At 38.3% G+C, this 17342-nt stretch overlaps 1 protein-coding gene across 4 annotated transcripts in view; it reads right to left on the reverse strand.

Moving 5' to 3' along the window:
* The window catches only part of ALPK1 (alpha kinase 1), a 126466-nt gene that overhangs the window by 93722 nt on the left and 15402 nt on the right, over positions 1-17342 (reverse strand). Inside the window, exon 1 of one of the 4 annotated variants that reach the window (XM_042935672.1) lies at positions 142-1061. The exons of the other annotated variants lie outside the window; for them this stretch is intronic. The gene's annotated coding sequence lies outside the window, so the exon portion shown is untranslated. Of the gene's footprint in view, positions 1-141; positions 1062-17342 lie in introns of those variants that run through there. 4 annotated transcript variants of the gene reach the window in all.

Raw genomic sequence — 17342 nt, forward strand, 5'->3', positions numbered from 1 at the left:
TTTTTATTTATTTTTCCAAAATGCAAAGGCACATGAAAAATTCATAGCAAAGGACTATAAACAATAAACATTTTCCTCACCCATTCAGGTTAGATAAAAATCCTAAAAGCTCATGCGATGAATCAAAGATGTTGGACTTACCCTCTGTGAAAACCTTGCACTTATCTTCCTCAGAAGAAGTCCAAGAAAACCCGAAATTGTTAGAGAAGAACCTTTGTTACTGGAATCTGCTGGGACTTAGTTAGTTCATGCTTCCCCTTATCCAGATGAAATAGCATAATAAGATTGAAATTACATTAAGTCATTGAAAAATACAAAAATTATATTTTTACCTCTTGATTATGTGGGTTTAATATGTTATATCCATTATGCAGGTCTCCCAAAGTTGAAATTCTGAGACTCATCTCATACTGATATTAGTCCCTGTCCTGCCTCAAATAGAAACCCAATGAGTTCACTTGTTTCTATTCAAGATGGCACCAGTTTCCACTCCTGTTAAAAGCATTCAGTGTGCCAGGAGGCCAGGACCCCAAACATCCCAATCACCACAAAGGTATTAGTATCCACCTTTTGAAGAATGAAAAGAAACTTAACCATCTGGCTTATCTTTTCCTTTCAGACAAGAGTACATCTCAGTGATTAGAATGACAACAATAAACCACCAAAAGCAAATGGCCTTTTTTTTTCTGATTCTTACTATCACTACTATGAAGCCTTCCCCATCTCCTCCTGGAATGTTACAGGACTGGCAAAAAGAAATGCAAAGATCTTCATCCAGTCTGCTTCCCTGGTTCTATCAGGAACTGTATACAAGCAACAAAGATTTATAAAACAAATTATCCCAAGAATTTTTTTCATCCAACTTATAGCAGAGTAATCAGATCCAAAGGGAGCCTGTAGCACAAGGATCTGGGTAACTTAGAAAAGCCTCAGAATTATCTGGTTTAAAATAAAAGAAATATTCACCCTTATCCTGACTTTCCACTCTGAGATATATATTTCCTGCTAATATTCTAAAATTTCTATATATCCACAACCAAACTGATCACTTTCTTTTTTTTTTTTTTTTAATTTTTTTTTAACGTTTATTTTTGAAACAGAGAGAGACAGAGCATGAACAGGGGAGGGTCAGAGAGAGAGGGAGACACAGAATCCGAAACAGGCTCCAGGCTCTGAGCTGTCAGCACAGAGCCCGATGCGGGGCTCGAACTCACGGACCATGAGATCATGACCTGAGCCGAAGTCTGATGCTTAACCAACTGAGCCACCCAGGTGCCCCTAAACTGATCACTTTCTAAAACTGTATATATTCAAAGCTTATGCCACCTGAATAACTGTTTAAATACTTACTAGTTTTAACAATGGTCTTAACAAGGGGAAACAGTGTTTCCCCTTGGGACTGTGGCATGCAGCTAAAGCATCGCTTAGAGGGAAATTCGTTCCATATCCTAATTGTGATGTTGGTTATTACACAGATCTATACATGTGTTAAAATTATAAAATAAAGACCAAACAAATGGTCAATTTTACTGTGTATCAAGTTAAAGAAATAAAGTAAATAAAAATAAAGCCAATATATGCTGTTTACCCAGAAAAGGAAAGAAGGAAGGAGGGTAGGAAGGAGGGAAGGAATGAAGGAAGGAAATAAAAAAGAAAGAAAAGAAAAAGAAGAAGAAAAAAAAAAGAATCAAGGGGCTTCAATGTCTTACTTCTTGGAACTTTAGGGCTGAGGTATCTAAATATCAGGAGAGTCAGACCAGATCATACCCAGAGAAGAGAGCTTATATATCAAAAGAGTTGTATGACTTTTTTCTAATTTATATAGCAGAAGTCAGGGGAATATGTGTGAAAATGAATTCTAAAATGCTAGACTAAGGAGGAAAAAAGGAACATATCTCCTTTGGGTCAAAATTATTAACATGACTACAATTACCAGAGATTCTGGGTTCTTTGTGCTAGTTTCAGTACGTGGGATTTGTTATCACAATTAGGTCAGAAAGTAGCAAATACATAAGACACCTTGGTAAGACACTTATCTGATTGAAGATAAGAGATGAATTCTATGAAAGTTCAGAGATCTACTAATTCACTGATTTTTCTGGGAGTCTAGAGATCTGTGATATATAAAGGTATCCCCTCCAAGTTAAAGACAATTTGCTTTACCTTGTATCCAGTTCCATAGAGAAAGAGGCATACACATATGGTGGGCTTTTAGTATGAGAGAAGCAAAATAATGTTACGTTGGTGTTGTTCCTTCTTACTTATTGAATAAACCATAAGGCTCTATATTTAAGGAAGCCCCAAAGCAAAAGAATATTCTTCAGCCAGTTCAGTTTAAAGAATAAGCCACACTTGCTACTTAGATCTTGTGATCCAGGAAATCTAATGTGCACAAAGTGTCTGCAACAAACCATTGAGCCTCTGAAACTCCCTAATAAGAGAATCATAGTATAGCTCCATAACTGAGAGCAAAGCCCTACGTCTTTGACAAATAACTACTTTCGTTGAGAAACAGCTCTTGATTTTTGCTGTTAGGTCCTAACAGAGACTGAATATCTGGCCATAGGAAATGGACTCTTTGTTAGACCCGAGCTGCCTTCCAAATTAAGCGCTATTTGATTGACCTGTTCTCAAATTTGGATGTACAAAGCAGCTCTCCATCCTCAACTTGAAGTTGCATATACAAGATCAGACTTGAGCAAGTTCTAAAGGCACAAGGAAGTTTCATGAGAAAATGGCTCCAACTCTCATGGCACTTAATCCTGCTCAAATGCCACCACTCCTATACCCACTCATATAGCCTCATGGGATTTCCTGTAGGCAGGGAAGAAAAGATTCAAGACTGATTCACTAATCATTGTGCATGTAATATACTGGCACCAGCCGTAAATAAGTTGATCCCAGAGCTCTTCTCACTGTTGGCTATGAGGGACAAGTAGGAAGATAAATCTTCAAACTAAGAACTTGGATAAGTCAATTGAATTGCACAATTGACCTAGAAATAAAGATTCTTATAGTGAAGATTTATACATAGGACCTAAAGGTTTGGCTTGATGAGAAGTTAAAAGGAATAATATTGGATTATAAGAAGGTTTAGGGTAGAGGTGCACTCATGGGGGTCTTAAAATAGGTTGATGGTGTGAGAATGCTTGTGCCTCATGTTAAAGCTCATCAGTGGGCTCTCTCTGCAGAGAAGACCCTCCAGAATCAGGTGGGCAAGAAGACCAGGACTGCACATGTCAGCTGTCTTCTTTCCCCAGCATCACCAGGATTACTCAGTAGGTTCAGGAACAGAGTGGGCATAGTGACAGAGGCGGAGGTTATTCCTGAGTTCAACCTCACAAGGCAGATCTGGCTACTGCCACTATTGAATGCCTAAGCAGCAGCAGAGACCTCTGCATTCAGTTCAATACGTGAGCCATGTAGATGGCATGACCAGCCTCCTATTGACTGATTATATTGAACCCTTTTCATTATGGACTTGGTAGCAATTTTTCTCAATAAAATGGATATTTGTTCTGGATAGAGATTTGACTTCCCTGCTACGTTTCTATTAGCAATATATTCTGTGGACTTCCTGAAGGCTTAATTCACCAACAGTAATCCACATAACATTGCTTCTGGTCAGGATGTTATAGGTAATTTCCCACAGGACTCACTGGTCTTACCATAACCCAGGAGCAGCTGGCTTTTTATAGCAAAGCAATAGTCTATTGAAGACTCAGTTACAGAGCCAGCTGGAGGATATCTTATGAGGTAGGGGTACTGGTCTAGAAAAAATGGTATATGTTCCAAATCAATAACCAATATATGGTGTTGTTTCACCCAAGGACAGATTACAGGGGCTCAGAAACTATAGGGAAGAAGAGTCTTCCTCCTTTTTACTGAAAGTGTAGTAAGGAAGTTACAAATGTAGTCTCATAACTAGTTGCAAACATGGGGACTGTGGTCAATATTTGTATTTTCTTGCTTGAGCGGCAGGTGTGTATGTTCATATATTAACCCATTCCCCCTCTCTGTCATCTATTATTTTACATAGGGTATGTTGGTGGTGGTTACCTTTAAGTTTAGTCAATGAATAAGATGTATGTAGCTGATGAAAAAGACATTATTAAATGTCTTCTTCCTCTTATTTAAGTGTCCATGCAGTAAACTCTTTCTAGAATGAAGTTCCAAGAATAACTCTCCATTTCCAGATGAATTTATAAACTCCCCTTTACTGGCTGATGAGAATGTATGATCTAGCATGTTTCCCTTTTGAACTGGTTGTCAGGAAGCTCATGGCTTCACTGTAATGATTCTCTCATCTCAGGTTTCTAGGCCATTGCTTTCTTCCTTTCTTCTAAATGGTTTCTGCTTTAACTTTTCCTACCCTGTTTTATGTACACTTTAATAGTGCATGTCACTTTGATTCCTTTTTACATGTACCTAAGTAAATATATAAGTAAATAAATAAACCCTGCCTTTAACAAAGCAGTTCGTGACTTCCCTTAACAGCAGCTCGGGCACACAATGGCTTACTCATTCAACCAGCATTTATTGAGTGTTCACCATGTGTAGCCATGACAGTCCTATACTCTCCATCACTAGGCATGGTCCTCATGTCTTTGGCCATCCCTATTATTTCATGTCAGATGTTCCACTGTCAACTCTGTGAGTAAAAATTTGGGGTAATGTGTAGCTCCTCTTATTTGAACTGTCTTTCAGAGTCTGTTTCTGATTGTTCCTCATTCCTACCTTCTAGTGTATGGCTTTTACCAGTGGGTATCTTTAAATCTAAATCTACAATTTCTGAACATTCTGATAACTTCTCTACCTACCATATCTTAGAGTAACTGCAACTTTTTAGAAGCTTTTGGAAGATACCTGAAAACCAGGACTGCCCCATCCTGAAAGTTAGGGACTTTCTTCATTTTGAAATGAATGAAGACGCGAAGGAATTGGTTAAGGGCAATGCTGTAACCTGGACACAAAAACTGTAATCTCTGAAGAGATGTTCTCTACAGGAAATGGTGAACTAGCACATTAGTTTATAAGTCAACCTCTCAAGAATTTGGTTAGTAATAATAAATGTATTTGGCTGGACACAATCCACCGCTGTTCTCTCTTTTTCTATACTTTTGGAATGAAATTTGTCTAATGTAGGCACAATTCCTTATAGGTGGTTAGCTTATCTTCCTCTTTTTGTTTTTCCTAAATTGATACTTCCTCCTTGCTGCCTTCTTTTGTTCTTCCAAAGCACATATATTATTGTTTAATCCACTCAACATTTTCGTAAGTAACTACCATGTGCCAGACACAATCTGTTTAAGGATAAACAGATAAATATGGTATAGTTTCTGGACTCCATAAGTACATGGTTGTGGGGAGGCCAATGTTTAGGCAATAATTACAGCCTTGTGATAACTGACAGGGCAGAGGCACCACAAAAGTTTAGAGATGTTCCTTTACCTGATCCACAAGCTGAGAGGCGCTTTGGGGACAGTGACCCTTTTATAATGCAGCAAAAGGTCATCCATCTATCATGTTGGGTGAATTACTAGGCTTTTTCACAACTGAAAGAAGCAACAAAACACCTAAGCCACTGCATGAGCAGACACAGTTTTGGAAAGTCACACGAATTTTACTACAAATTCACATATTACATGTAGTTGTGATCTGGTAAAACTAGTAAATATGCTAAAAATAGTACCTCATGGTAGAATTTTAAGGAAGAAAATGTTTCTCAAGCAGGGCATATAGATCATATAAAGTACCACAGAGCTCCCTTAGGAGTCCTGAATGCCCAGTGTGGAACTCTAGAAATCTCCATCAGCCAGTGAGATGATGTCAATAAAGGATGATAATTGGTCCCTAAAGGATTGCCTTGGGAAGTGTACAGAACAAATACTCAACAGGGGCAATAAGCGAGCAAGGGAGGATATAATTATTTATACAGATCAAAAGATGGGGATACTTTGGACATGTAAGGTGGGTTCAGATAATTAAATAGCATTACATATGGATATTCTGAGAGGGTAACATTTCTGTACGCCTCAAGAGACTTGTAAGAAATCTATTTATATTCCCTACTTGATACTGTTCTCCTGTATCAGTGACTAGCAGCCCGTATGAATTCTGAACCAAAACATTTCTTTCAGAAACTAATGCAGGCTTGTCCCTCAACAGCACATATGACTGAGGGTAGACTCACTTCGACAGGCAGATGGACGGCCCCTTTAGAGGAAGACATCCAGTGTGTCAGCAAAGTATTGTCTTGGGTTGGTATAGTGTACAGCCTTTATCAATGTAGCAATCTAACTTAGTCCTTCCTTTAACGAAACAAAAACCATTGCTTTCTTCTCTAAGTAGTCATTGCTTAGTATTCACCCTATCCAAGTTCGCCATCTAGAGGTTATACAGTTTGCAAGTGCATAAGGTCAGAAGACTGCATGTGAGAATTCACACGTGCCTCCTATTTAGGGAATTTCTCCTTCTCCTTCTTCTAAGGAAGTTTATACTTCTGTTGAGTGATACCACAATTAATGGCGGTTTGCTGTGTAGCTACCCTCTTGCTAGATATTTACTGGTCTCTTCTTTTACATTTTTCGATCACATAGGGATTTATATTGTAAAAGTAACAGTGAAGAAGGGCTGTTAAATATATGTTTTAGTACAATATTTCTTCAGTTAAAAAAAAAAAAGTTTTCAATCTCCCTTTTGGTCAACCTAAAAGTAACACATTCTTCATTATTGCTTAAATTACTAAGCACTAACAATCCTAATCATCCCTACCATTTACTGAGCACTTAGCATGGTACCACTGGCCGGGAAACTTGAGACATCTAAGGTTATGAGTTTAAGCAGCTTAGCCCAAGACACAGAGCTAATTAGTAAGTTGGTGAATTGGTTTTGGAGATCTGTCTCACTGCCTGTGTTCTTGCCAAACCTGCCATATTGCCTCCAGGTATTTTGTTTTTCTGTTTTTCAAACCTAGAATGTTTACCTCTGGCTTTTTCAACCACCTCCCTCCTTCTATAGAGGAGTTTATATGTGCCCTGTCTCCCCGCTACCTTAGTGAGCAGGAAAGACTAACCTTTCTCCTCCACATGCTGCGTGATAATCAAGAATACAACCAGAAACTGCACAGAAGTTTCCTGCATCACCAAGTTTAGTTCAACTGCATTTCAGAAGTTGAGGTGAAGCCATGACCTACTCCCCCTCGTCCTGGAGCTTAGGTTGGCAAGTGTCTCTTGATCATGCCTGATCTACCCTGTGGACCCTAAATAAAGTCACATTCAGTCAACAATGCATAAGACCTGGCCCTCTCTACAAAAGGATCCTCATGTTGGAGTTTCTGGAGTTTTTCTTCAGAGGTTGCTTTTTTTTTTTAAGTGTATTTATTTATTTTTTTTTAGTAATCTCTACACCCACTGTGGGACTCCAACCCACAACTCCAAGATCAAAAGCCATGTGCTCCTCTAACTGAGCCAGCCAGGTGTCCTGAGATGTTGCTTTAATTTTTTATTTTGTTAATGTTTATTTATTTGTGAGAGAGAGAGAGAGTGAGGGAGTGGGGGGGGGGTAGCAGAGAGAGAGGGAGAGAAAGAAAATCCCAAGCAGGCTCCCTGTTATCACCCCAGGAACTGCGAGATTATGACCTGAACTGGAGTCGATGCTCAACCGATTGAGACACCAGGTGCCCCAAGAGGTAACTTTTTAAGAAGACCATCAAACTTTATTTTTGGAGGTAATTCCTTTATTTTCAGTTGAATTTGCATTTCTACTCTTTTCCCTGTCCCAACAATGTGAGGTTCACATCAAGCAAAGTGGAGGCATGCCTACTTCTGGAATTCAGTGATTTCTGCACAAGTCATCAAGATTTCTGGCTTGCGTGAGGAACTGTAACTCCCTGGGGACACAGAGACACTAAGTTCTAATGATTGGAACCCTTATATTAAGAGATTCTTAGGTTTAATGTAGCTGTAAGGAACATAATACACCCAAACTAGCTTTAGCATAAAGGGAGATTTATTGGATGGACACAAGGATCTCTCCTGGACATAGGACAGGAAATGCAGATAGTCCTCATGAGGGATTAGAGTCAGGAACCGAAAGCTGTTGGAAGCAAATGTAATCTCTCTCTCTCTCCCCCTTTAAGAGTCTGTTTTATTTATTCCACCAAGACTTACTGATAGCCTACTATGTATCAGGTACCATGCTAGATGGTAAGAGTACAGAGGCAAACAGAACATACAAGGTCTGCCTTATTCTTCTCTGTAGACCATCTTTATCTGATCCATTTATCATGGCTTTACATGACCTCCTGATTCAAATCCTCAGCAGAAACTAATTCAGTCTCAGCATCCTTAGTTCAAAGACAAAGTCTTAGCACAACAAATGGCTAGTTACCTCTGGCATCAGCTATCTACCCCTGGTCCTTTCAGGCACAGCAACAATGAAACTGATGGCTGGGGGAAGGGGACCTGTTGCGTGGGACAATCTCAGCAATCAGGGAAGAATAGAGCAAATGGTATGAAAATGGGATGTTGGTAAAGAGGATAAGACCAATGAAGGAAATGATGATCATCTCTATTGTAAAGATTTTCCAAGACAAAAGGATGATGAAGCTTTCTATAAACTTGAGGAAAGAAAAGGAAAGAGCCTCAGGAAAGCTGAGAACTTGCCTTGGGGTAGGGAAGGGTTCCAACTATATGACATATCTAGGGATACCAGTTTGAGTCTGAGTGAAGCACAGGTTACTCAAAAGCCCTCTAACCCTGCTTCCTTAGAGGAACCTGGGTAACATTCCTTGGGAGAGGAGAGAGGAACTCTAGATCTTAAAAACGAAACCTTCCTGTAGTAGCGATTTAAAAATTCAAAGTATATAAGGTTGCTAGCAACACTGTGAATCCTGGAGGCAATCAATCTCCAATTGTGAGAGCAGCAGATGGAGAACAGCACACTGCAACAGTAGTTTGAAAAGACTGGAAAGCATACAGGAAAAAAAAGGAAAGTAGAGAGGCTAAACATTGAGATATGCAATCACAAAATTTTGTGACTGTAGCCTGAGTATTTTAGTCACTTGGACTAATGTGGTCTTGAGAAACAAGAGTTAAAATCATCAGTGCAAAAGTAAACTTCCCTCACAAATCTGCACTTCCAACCTACAGGTCTCCAGTACCTCATTGTTACACTCTGACAAAATACTTCAGGTTAATTCCTTTCCTTGAAGAGAATCTTGACCCACTAGATCGCCTTTTTGTTTTATTGATGGTTTTCTAAGGGAACCTAGTGAATGGGAAAAGATAGCTGCAAATAATATATTTGATAAGGGGCTAATATTCAAAATATATAAAGAACTTATACAACTGAACACCAAAACAAACAAACAAACAATGAACAATTTGATTAAAAAATGGGCAGAGATCCTAAACAGACATTTTCCAAAGAAGACATCCAGATGGCCAACAGACACATGAAAAGATACTCAACATCACTAATCATCGGGGAAATGCAAATCAAAACCACAATGAGATATCACCTCCTACCAGTCAGAATAGATAGTATTAAAAAGACAAGAAATAACAAGTATTGGTGAGGATGTGGAGTAAAGGGAACCCTCATGCACTGTTGGTGAGATTGTAAATTGGTGCAGTGTGGAGGTTTTTCAAAAAAATTAATAATAGAAACACCATGCAATCCAATAATTCACTACTGGATATTTACCCAAAGAAAATGAAACTACTAATTCATAAAGATATATGCACCCCTCTGTTTATTGGCAGCAATTTTTACAATAGTCAAGATACAGAAGCAATCCAAGTGTCCAACAATAGATGAATGGATAAAGAAGTTGTGGTATGGAGCATATGATGGAATATCACTGAGCTATAAAAAAAAAAAAAAAAAGGGATCTTGCCATGTGCAACAACATAGATGAACCTAGAAGGTATTAGGCTAAGTGAAATAAGTCAGATAAAAAAAGAAAAATACCTTATGATTTCACTTATATGTGGAATCTAAAACATAACAAAACAAAACAAAATAAATGAAAAAACAAACAAAAAACAAACTCTTAAATACAGAGAAAAAAACTGGTGGTGGCCAGAGGGGCAGTAGGGTGGGGGGTTGGGTGAAATAGATAAAAGGGATGAAGAAGTACAAACTTCTAGTTACAAAATAAATAAGTCATGGAGATGAAAAGTACAGAGTAGGGAATATAATCGGTAATGTTGTAATAACTTTGTATGGTGACAGATGGTGACTACACTAATTGTGGTGATCATTGAGTAATGTATAGAATTGTAGAATCACTATATTGTACACCTGAAACTAATGCAGTGTTTTATGTTAATCATACTTTAATTTTAAAGCAAGAGAGAATCTTTGAGAGGGTAAGGTATTTCATTTGTTTGACTGCAACTTTTGAAGCAAGTATTTAATTCTGATCAAATTCATTAGCATAATATATGTTGATTTGTAGTTCAAGTCACCATTTTAAGGAAGTAAAACTCATGTGTGGTAGAAGTTCCCAAATGAGCATAATGTCTAAACTTTCAATGAAATTTAGTGTGTGACAAAACACTGCAGATGGAAAGAACTATAGTTACTGCGATACTAATTCAGCAAGCTACAGGCATTGCCTTAGGTTGTTTGGACTTAATCAGTGATTATTTTGTATGTGAGTCCTTCTCACTTTCCATGAGGTAAAGTTTTTGGAAATTTTATTTGTTATAAGGCTAAGTGGTCTACAACGTCTTAGTTCTCATAACCCTTTTGACTTTTTCTTCTGAAAAAGATCTGAAATCTGGAACTGTTCCCACAGGGATTCACTCTATTTGCCTTTTTAAATTCCTCAGCGGTTCCCCTTCTTCTCATTAATTAATTAATTTGATTCAACAAGTATTTATTGAGTCCCTCTGTTGCACCAGGATAATCACCAATCTTTACTCTCACAGAATGTTTTTGGGAAAGGCAATCCACCATGGGCTGTGGGCATGCATCTCTGCAAGCTCTTGCTGAGCGTGTCAAGAATGTCAATCCAATTTCCCTTGCTTGGCCTATTTATAAGGTTTGTATTTGCAGCAACCTTGAGAAATGAGGTCATAGAACAATTTTGTTATAAAAGCAGTGGCTTCCTCAAGATCAATGTTCCTTGACTGCAACACAAACCCACCTGCATCCACCTTGACTGCTCAATATCACTCCTTTGGGACTTAGAGGACATAAGAAACAGATGTCTACATGATGCTCATGCTTGCTGTGCTCTTGAATAATAAAGTCCCCTGTCTTTGACCCAAGAGGCTCATCTCATGTCTTTTGCCTGGATCCATGAAACAGTAGCAGGCCAACTTACTAACTTTATTTTTATTATTTAAATGTTTATTTAGTTTTGGGAGACAGAGACAGAGCATCAGCAGGGGAGAGGCAGAGAGAGGGAGACACAGAATCTGAAGCAGGCTCCAGGCTCTAAGCTGTCAGCACAGAGCACAACGCGAGGCTCGAACTCGAGAACTGTGAGATCATGACATGAGCACAAGTTGGATGTTCAACTGACTGAGCCACCCAGTCGTTCCCAACTTAGTCAACTTAGTAACTTTAAAGAAAGTAAAATAAAATCCCAGTCCCTGAAATTTAAATCTTAATTTCCAAGAATTAAATTACCCCTAAAAAAAGGCCCTTACCGAGTGAAATTTTATGTAATCGTCTAAAAATCTGCCTCAACTGAAATAGGAAAAATGTCAACTATATTTGATGTAAATTTGATTTTTTAGATCCTATATTCTCCTAGATTTGTAGCCTGCATATTATAAATTCCATTTTCTTCTCAATTCTTAAAAATTAAGGTTTGTGGGGTGCCTGGGTGGCTCAATAGGTTAAGCATTGACTCTTGGTTTGGGCTCAGGTCATGATCTCAGTTTGTGAGTTCAAGCCCTGCATTGAGCTCTGTGCTGACAGTGCAGAGTCTGTTTATGATTCTCTCTCCCCCTTTCTCTGTCCTTCCCCCATTCATTTTCTCTGTCCCTCTCTCAAAATAAATAAATAAACTTTAAAAAAATGAAGGTACTTTTCTTCCAACAATGCAAATTAACCATAATTTCTAGGTTTTCTGCTATGTGTCAGGTTCTGCAGGGGATCTAAAGATGAATAAGACATAGTCCCAGCATTTTTAGGCCTCGGGGTTTAATAGAGATGACAAACACAAATCTGTATCTCAAACACAAGACTGAGGGGGATCAGATATAGTTGAATTCCAAGCAAAGAATGGGTGAAGAGTGGGGAAGGGGAGATTTAGTTAAGTAATTGCTTGCTAAGAAGGACAAATATAAGCTAAACACTGAAGGATGGGTAGGACTCCAACAACCAGAGAAAATGGAGAGGCAGGGACTGGGGAACAAGGAAAGTGGTACAAAGAGATGCATTTCAGACAGATGGGGTGGGATGGAGACACAGCAAGAGCAAATGCAGATCATGATTAGAATTAGCAGGAAATCCAGGGTGCGTGGAACACTGAGAGATGATGAGTTCAGACCAGTTCTGTTTGAAGTGCCCATGGAATCTTGTAGATCAATGAAGCTCTCTACAAAAGGTGGGAAATGTGAGTCGGATTCAGGAGAGAGATTAGGGCTGGAGAGCAATTTGGGGATCATCCACGTCGGGGGCAATAATAGAAGCCACTGTATTCGATTAAAGGAGGCAAAGGTAAAATATGAAGAAGACCGGACTTCTACAAAATGCCACTACTTAGGAGCCAAACAGTAAAATTATGGCCTCCAATGAAACAGCCAGAACTGTGAGAACCAAGAACAGCAGAGACATGATACTGAGCAACAAGTTCCACAGGAAACCCCAGAGTAACTGCTGGGAAGAGGCAACTAGATTAGGTGATTGTAAAGTTCTTGTTGATCTTGTAAATAGACATCATAATCAGAAGAGGGCAGATCAGAAGTAGATGCATGAGTGTTAATCAAGGAAGTGAAAGGGATAAATATAGACTACTATTTTGAGAAGCATTGCTGTTAAGGGAAGGAGAAAGATGGAATGCAGTCTCAGGGGAAATGAATATTTCATAAAAATCATTAGATTTGAACACGTGTGTAGGCTAAGGAGCTATTAGAAGGCAAAGGAAAAATAAAGCAAAGAAAAAAAACGAAAGAGAAAGAATATGAATGAGAAAAATCACAAAAGAGGTTTAAGAAGTCAGAAGGAGTAGGCTTAATCCAAGGTAGACTACCATTTCTCTGAGGCATAAGGGAAGGAGAAAAAAATGGCTAATGACCGACAGAAAATCTGAGAGTTCACCATAGATAACCCAGTATCCTAAGTCAAACAGATGGAAATCTGGGAGGTAGGGTGGCAGCAGTGAGTTCAGCTTGAAAAGGGGGGATTCTGGATTGAAACAGGGGCTGTAGAGAATTGGAAAGACAAGTAAGGATAAATAAAAGATTCAGTGAGGCCCAGCTACAGTTCATCAATAATGGATGCCATCAGTCAGCTGAGGGGCTACCCCACCTCTACTCTAGACAGCTGAGTCAATCCACATCTGGAAAGTGTATACAGCAGAGGGCAAAGGAACATATCAAAAGTCTAAAGTGCCTGTGAACCAAGGGGTCCAGACTCAGAGAGGCTAGAGGACCTAGAAGTGGGCTCATAGCCTGGGCCAACTGAGAATCTGGGATGTTGGAGATGCTGAGACGAATGAACAAAAAAGAGGAGGTAGGGGATTATATTTACACAAGTGTTTTTCAGGTTTGGGACCTGGGGTTTTGAGTGGATCAAGTGAGGACAGATTCTCAGTTGAAGCCGCAGCCAGTCTGATGACTGACATGGTTGTTTAATCAAGTTCAGGCAGTCAGAGAAGTCTGGGGGTATTTTACTACACTTCAAATTGGTGGTGTTTTATTGTTGTATATCAACTACCCAAATACTCTTGTGCATTGTTATTTTTACTATTATGTAGATTTTCCCTTATCCATTTTATTTATTGTTAAAAGAAATACATAATGTAAATAGGTATTAAGTACTTCAAATAAGTTGTTCTTAAGTCCTATTTTCAGTTTTATCTAATTTCCAATTTGGGGAATGAACCTAAACTAGTTTACTTGTAGCCCTGTGGTAGACTGCTTTCCATTCTTTTCTCAATTGTAACTATGAATTAATTTTAGTGGTTTTGTTAATGTCTATCTTCCCCACTATAATATATGCTCCAATAGGACAGGGCATGCATCTGTTCTGTTCTTCTCTATAGCCGGGAATGTTTAGCACATAGGATAATTCCTAGCATATATGATGTACTCAAAAAGTATTTGTTTTCATGAATTGTTTATAAAAGGAGATATCTACTGAATCTGGACATCCTCTCTCAGTTGCTTAATCCTACACTTTGCTTACCATATATTTGATAAATTGGAAGTATTTCTTTTTATTTCAGGAATATCTGTAATATTCAAAGAAAATAGGATTACTTTTGTTGTCTCTATAAGCTATTACATTCTCTGCCTACGCTCTTTAACAAGAAACAATATGTTTATTCTTAATTCATCCTCTAATTGTTTTCCTTTCAGACTGATGTAAAATGTTGAGACTACTTCTTAGTGTTACTTTTTGCATTATAAGGACATCATTAGATGTTCTGAAAATTCTGTGACAATGTTTATGTCATAGTCTCTGGCTCAGAAAATGAGTCAGTTATTGAGTTGTCAGTCCCAACAAATGTTTGTGTCATTTACATGATGATCTTAACTGCCTTTCTGCAATTTTAAGGGTCTGTTCATGCTTTCTAGTGCCTCACTGCCGCCCTCTTCTGGTTACATATAACAGCACAGGCATAAAAGATCCCACTTCTTCAACTAGATGTATATCTTTACTTAATGAAAACAAATGTGGCTCTACAGAACAAAAAAGAGCCAAATAAATTACAAGACTTAGAAATGACCTATCAAAATGGAAAACTTTTGTGAAACATTAAAATAGTGATGCATATTATTTATCTACCAATAACCTTTTTTGAACCCCATTTCAGAAAAAAAATACATTACTCTTTTTGAATTTTATTATAGAAAAACATCACTAGTCCATTGTCTCAAAATCTATGATGCTTCAATATAACAGCAATAAAAATTTCACTTGTACTATCTATGTAGAAAGAGCTTGCTAACAGAATTAATAGTGTACATAGTATTGCAGGCCATGTGCAAACTGGGAGAAAAAAATCTATTCAACTATTAAGGGTATTTTAGCATGGCTAAATATATGAAATAAACACTGATAATCCAAAGAGCATTCATTACCTACTTATGAAGTGCTGAATGAGTCCTTCACTTGCAAATAATGCAGTGGTTCTGAACATATATATGACCTGAAGCCTTTGTTTACACTGTTCTCTTGACTCCTACCTTATTCACACTACACATCCTATATTGGATGAATTCTGCCATCTTCTCCTTGCAAATATGGTCTCTGCTCTCACAATCTCTTCTGTTATTGTCTTTCCCAGGTCCACTCCAACTCTAGTTGGGACCATTAGCCTCCAAACTGGTTTTCCTGCCACCTGTCTCTTTCCATATCCCCATAACTCTATACTTCACACATTGCCAGGTAGCCTCTTAAAAGCAGAATTAACCTTGTTACTCCCCTCCTTAAAAATGTCTGCTCGGGGCCATCTGGGTGGCTCAGTCGGATGAGCATCTGACTCTTGCTTTCAGCTGGAGTCATGATCCCAGGGTCCTGGGATTGAATCCCGCATCAGGCTCTGTGTCGAGTATGGAGCCTGCTTGAGATTTTCTCTCTCTGTGTTCCTCCCCTGCTTATGCTCTTTCTCTCTCTAAAACAAAAAAAAAAAATTAAAAAAAAATGTCTGCCTATAGGATGAAGTCGTCCAAGCACCTGAACTTGGAATCCAGTGTGTGGTACCCAGCATACTTGCAATGCAGCACAGCTTCTGTCACTGTGCACTTGCTCTTAGTACCCTGTAATAGTGTCCCCCGGCACTCGGTTTTCTCCTCTGTGGCAGAGCTTGGCACAAGGCTCTATCATATATCAGTTACTTAACTGCCTCCCAAGAGACTGACTCCTGAGAGTGGGCAGAGCCTCACTCATTCTCTTTCAAATCTCCAGTGCACAGCTGGTACCAGCCGTGTGACTAGCACACAATAGAAGCTCAGTGCGGATTTGTGAAATAGAAGCTCAGTTCGGGTTTGTGAACGGATGAATGATAGAGTGCTGCTCTTTCCATTTTTATCTAATGAAATTCTCAGTTTCCAAGTTTTAAATTATAGTGCCATTTCTCTAAAGCCTCTTTTTACTCTTTTCTGGCAGAATTCATAGCTATACCAGTTTTTGTTCACATTACACTTAGCTATATGTACTCCTGTCTCTTGTGCTATGTCATTAGTGCCTAAAGGAAACTTGGGAGAGTGAAAAGGGCATGAGCTTTGGAAGCAGACAACCCTGAACTGTTTCCCAGGCCTGCTGTTCACTCTCTGTGTCACCTTAGACACATTTCTGAAATGAATGTTTTTTCCCCTCATCTGTAAATGGGTCTAATACCACTTCTCCATAAGACTAATACAAACACTAAAAAAGAAAGTGAAAACTCATGATACATACTACACTTTCACTAAATTTTAGTATTTGTTCCCTTTCCCTGAGGGTGAAGATCATATCTAATTTGTATCTAGGTTCCCAGTGTATTATAAACTATAGAGACTCAGTAATGTTTGCTGAGGAAATAAATGAATTCCAGAGTTGTAGTTGGTCAAAAATAATATAAGAATTACAATCTTGAATCATATGTTTCTCATTTTTATGATTATAATATCTAAAGTATATTCTAGTCACATAGTTTGAGGCATAAATATTTTCTAGTCTTTCAGTTATACTTCCATTTGTTCGTTTTCCTTTATGTAGTCATTGTGAAATATGTTTATGAAGTGTTTGAATAAAAAGACCTAATGTTTATTTTTAACAAGATAAATATAATGTTAAGGAGGAAAAAACAGAATATACCAGTGTTCACAGTGTGACAGCTACTATGTTTTTAAAAAGATGAAGATGAATGATGTTTTTTCCAGAAATAGAAAAAAAACCCATCCTAAAATTCATTTATAATCTCAAAAAACCCAAATAGCCAAAGCAATCTTGAAAAAGAAGAACAAAGTTGGAGGTCTTGTACTTTCTGATTCTAAAACTTGCTACAAAGCTACTCTAATCAAAACAGTGTGATACTGGCATAAAGACAGACATATAAACCAATGAAATAGAATAGAGAGCCCAGAAATAACCCTTCACATCAAGTGATTTTTGATAAGGGTGCCATGACCATTCGATGGGGAAAGGACAATCTTTTCAATAAATGGTGT

The sequence above is a fragment of the Panthera leo genome, chromosome B1 (assembly GCF_018350215.1).
Source record: "Panthera leo isolate Ple1 chromosome B1, P.leo_Ple1_pat1.1, whole genome shotgun sequence".
NCBI classification, from domain to species: Eukaryota; Metazoa; Chordata; class Mammalia; order Carnivora; family Felidae; genus Panthera; species Panthera leo.